Source organism: Lactuca virosa, chromosome 4, assembly GCF_052849685.1.
Source record: "Lactuca virosa cultivar CGN04683 chromosome 4, Lactuca_virosa_CGN04683_v6, whole genome shotgun sequence".
NCBI lineage: Eukaryota > Viridiplantae > Streptophyta > Magnoliopsida > Asterales > Asteraceae > Lactuca > Lactuca virosa.
Genome location: NC_136429.1, coordinates 145,832,437 through 145,837,276, shown reverse-complemented (window position 1 = coordinate 145,837,276; position 4,840 = coordinate 145,832,437).

The window sequence follows — 4,840 nt, the reverse complement described above, 5'->3', positions numbered from 1 at the left end:
ATGTCAAAACCGCTTTCCTTAATGGAAAGTTGGTTGAGGATGTTTACATGTGTCACACCCCCAAACCGGAACGGCGAAAACGTCCGGGGGCGGAGGACGTCATGCTCAGTATCATAACCATAGTGAAGAAAGTAAACACAACCATCATAAATATAATTTAAAAGGTTACATTGTTGCAAAAATACATGTTTCCAAATAAATTACATATGATGTCAAAATATTGCAAAAGTCTGCGCCTTAGCGTCTTGCCTTCAAAAATCTTGTGGTTATCTGTATTACTGATTACCTGAGAATACAAGTTGTTTTTGAAAGAGTATCAACATTAAAGCTGGTGAGTTCATAAACAATTTATGAATGAAAAATGAATGTTGTTCCTTTAAGTTTGTTTCCAGAAAATCTCATATTTTCCAAAAGGTTTGTTGTAGTCTTAACTGAACCAAGACTTAGTATATGTAAGTAAATCGGCATACTTATGTGTGGTTTTATATTTAAATAAAACTCCGTTTTGTGAAAACCTTAAATCCCCGTGAACTGTGTGTTTTGTTAATTCCCCATGTGAGATGTTATAACCATGCTAAAACTCGAAGGCCTCGTACTCGACGTTCTTCAGACGTCGGAATGTTATGACATTTGTCACCCCAGACCTGCCGGTCTAGCTGTTGCAAGCAGCTTAGGTACGGGTTTGTCAGACCCAATATAGATTTATACACAACTATCACGCTCTCCCTCCAGGAGATTCTGATTATAACTACAAGACTTTTCTGTGGCACTTAAGAGTACCCCGAAGGTGAATGTCTCACAAATTTATTCATTAACAAGTTCACGTAGTTTGTAATGAAATACTCGTTTTGTAAATCGATTGCATTACTGTTTCTTTGATAAACGAAGTGTTCAAACTATACCTATTATAGTTTATCAGTAGTGTGTTATGATTTGATGAAACCTTGATATGTAAGACTTTGTATTTCAATAAAAATGAGATTGAAAATACTAAGTGTAAATCTTACACACCTTGCTCAGCATGTTACAAGGTGTGAATAACCCTTAAACTTGTTTTGACAATTTTACGCTTAACTGTCGCTGTTTTAGAGTATTTAAAGAAAAATCCTCGTAAATCGAAAACTGCATCCGTAAACTCGGAGAGTTTGGAAAAAGAGTCTACTGTATTCATAAATTTTCCTATAATTTTTGGTGGTCCCAAACCAGTGTGAAAGTGTTCATCTTCACAGCTTGGTTCGATTTTGTTACTGCAGTGATGGACAGTTTTGTAAAAATCACCATAAATTGTAGAAAAATCTTATGGAGATGTTCAAGTAGTCATTTTAAAGTTATAAACCTGAAATATTTTTATATTAAACAGTTTTGAAAAATATTAAGTTTAAGTTGGGTAAAACAGTTCGTGAACAGGTCACAACTTTTCTGTTGTAAGCTGTCAAGTTAAGTTTTAAATATGTTTTGGTGTTTTAACTTGTATTCCCCCCTAAAAACTAAATAAAACTAGAAAATGTAGAGGTATGAACTCACCTTGAGTGATTTCTTGAAGAGTGGAAGGTCTAAGACGAGGAGTATCAAGTCAAGAACACTTGATGAACACGTGAGAGTTTGGATGATCCTAAGAACGATTTTTGGTGTTAAAATGTGTGTAGATGATCCAAGAGTGTTATGCAAATATGGAATAACACTTGAGTATAGATGAAATACTTACCAAAAATTGAAGTAATAGCTCAAGAACACTTCCAAAAAGTGGCTGGAAGTAGAGAGAAAAGAGGCTCTCTTGCTTGATAAGAAGGGTGTAAGAAAAGTGTATAAGTGTTTGAAAGTGATCAAAGTAAGCCAAGAAATCCTCTAGGGATTTCTTTATATAGATGTTGCTGGAGCAATTTGCAAAGTTGAAAGGATGTTTGCCTTGGTTTGTGTGATGTGGATAGGGTTGGACCAATGAGAAGATGACACATGGAGACAAGTGGGCACACTTGACCCACTTGTGGTGTAGAATACTCTTCTTAATGTAAAATAATGATTTATAATTAATAAATCCTTGATATATGAATAAAATATGAGTTTAGGGAGTTTAAAATGATAAAAATATGAATTTGGTGAAAAATCCCCATAAAAAACGGGCTTAACAGGCGAAAGTAGTCGAAAACCGGGAATTAGGAGCGAACCTGCGAGGGTTCGGTTCTTAGAGATGAGGACCGAGAGTAGGGAGAAGAAGGAACCGAAGGTAAGGCTCGGGTCCGAAGTGTAGGTCTCGGGTCCGAAGGGTAGGTCTCGGGTCCGAAGTGTAGGTCTCGGGTCCGAAGGGTAGGTCTCGGGTCCGAAGATGGGAGGGAAGCGAAATGGACCGAGGACTCGGTTCATTTCGGGTGTACTTGAGCTTCGGTCCTGCATGACTTCGGTCCAAATGTGATTCGGTCTCAGATGCTATGTTCGGTTCAGAAGAGGATAAGTTCGGTCCTGAAAGGGGACCTTCGGTCCTGAGAGGGTTCGGCCTTAGAAGCTTCGGTCCAAAAAAGGGTGTTTCGCTTATTAGGGTTTCGCTTCCAAGAGGTTCGGTCCTTAAGAAGGGTTTCAGTCCTAAAGGGCTGTTTTTCAAGCAAACTTCCCGTTTTGAGTGATTTCTGGCCAAGTTAAGGGTCGGGATGACCCAGATGACTATAAAAAGTTGAGAGAGATTTGGGAGAGATTTATTTTTAGACAATATTATCGTATTGTCTCGCAATGCAAGGTTCGTGAACCCTGTTATGCTTCGTTTATGATTATTTTAAGTCCCCAGAAGGGTCCATAGTCGTGTTTTGATGCGTTTAACTCCCTTCTGAGGGTTTCACATTGATAAACACATAGATTCTCCGTGACACTTGGATTCTTGACATACAAATGCACATTTTTATACATAGAATAACTTTTATCATAGAAGTACTAGTTAAGTTTGACCGGTTTGATTTGTTGACTTTGACTTTGACTTGTTGACTTTGATTTTGACTTGAATTTGACGGTTGTCATATTATCCCCCCCGTTAGAAGGAATTTCGTCCCGAAATTTGCATTTTGAGTGGGACTTCAAGGGTTGGGGAATAGATGTGGGTACTTTTGTTTCATTTGGTCCTCACGTTCCCAAGTAAATTCGGGTCTTCGCTTGGCGTTCCAGTGGACCTTTACAATGGGAATGCGGCTCTGTTTCGTCGATTTGACCTCTCGATCCATGATTTCAACAGGTTCCTCTACGAAGTGGAGGTTCTCATTGGTCTCAATTTCTTCCAAAGGAATGACAAGGGTCTCATCAGACAAGCATTTCTTTAAGTTTGACACATGAAAGGTAGGATGAACGTGATTGAGTTCCTGTGGTAATTGTAGCTTGTATGCCACCGGGCTAATCCTGGCGAGGATTTCGAATGGTCTGATATACCTTGGATTTAATTTCCCACGTTTTCCAAAACATATTAATCCCTTCCAAGGTGATACTTTCAATAGTACTCGATCCCCAACTTAGAACTCCAAGGGTTTTCGCCTCTTATCCGCGTAGCTCTTTTGTCGGTCTTGCGAAGCCTTCATTCGTTCTCGAATTTGGACGATCTTTTCTGTTGTTTCCCTTATGATCTTCGGGCCAGTGAGTGTGATGTTTGGAACTTGTCCTCTTGCTAGTTGCGTATCGCCCACCTCAGCCCAACACAGGGGTGATCTGCACTTACGGCCATAGAGGGCTTCGAACGAAGCAACTTTGATGCTAGTGTGATAACTATTATTGTATGAGAATTCGATAAGGGGTAAATGAGCATCCCAAGCCTTGCTAAAGTCTATCACACAAGCTCTTAGCATGTCCTCTAACGTTTGAATGGTTCTTTCACTCTGCCCGTCGGTCTGTTGGTGGTAGGCTGTACTCATGTCTAGCCTAGTTCCCATACCTTTCTGCAGTGACTGGCAGAACCGTGACGTGAACCGACTATCTCTATCGGAGATAATGGATATTGGTACCCCGTGAAGTCGCACTACTTCTTTAATGTAGAGCCTTGTCAGTTTCTCCATTTTGTCTGTTTCCTTTATTGGTAGGAAGTCTGCGGATTTGGTTAATTTGTCGACGATTACCCAAATGGTGTCAAGTCCACTTGTTGTCTTAGGTAACTTGGTGATGAAATCCATTGTAATCCGCTCCCACTTCCACCCAGGTATCTCTGGCTGTTGAAGTAGTCCCGAGGGCTTCTGATACTCCACTTTAACCTTGGCGCAAGTCAGGCACTTGCCCACAAAGGTAGCTATTCCGGCATTCATGTTCAGCCACCAATACAGCTTCTTGAGGTCTAAATACATCTTGTATGAGCCGGGATGCACTGAGTAACGAGTTTTATGAGCTTCGTTCATGACAACGTCCCTGAATCCACCAAATTTTGGTGTCCAGATCCGGTTCATGAGACAACGAACCCCATCATCCCTAACTTCAAGATTTTTGTCCATTCCTCTCAACGCTTCACCTGCCACATTCTCTGGTTTTAAGGCTTCTTCCTGTGCCTCTTTGATTTCTGCGGATAGGTGTGAATGGATGGTCATGGTTAACGCCTTTACTCGGCGGCCCGAGTATTCCTTTCTGCTCAGAGCGTCTGCAACCACGTTAGCTTTTCCCGGGTGATAACGAATCTCACATTCGTAATCGTTTAGTAATTCCACCCATCGTCTTTGCCTCATGTTGAGTTCTTTCTTATTGAGGATATGCTGAAGGCTTTTGTGATCGGTGAAGATAGTGCACTTGGTTCCGTATAGGTAATGTCTCCAGATTTTTAGGGCGAAAACTACTGCTCCCAGTTCGAGGTCGTGCGTCGTGTAGTTTACCTCGTGCGTCTTCAGTTGTC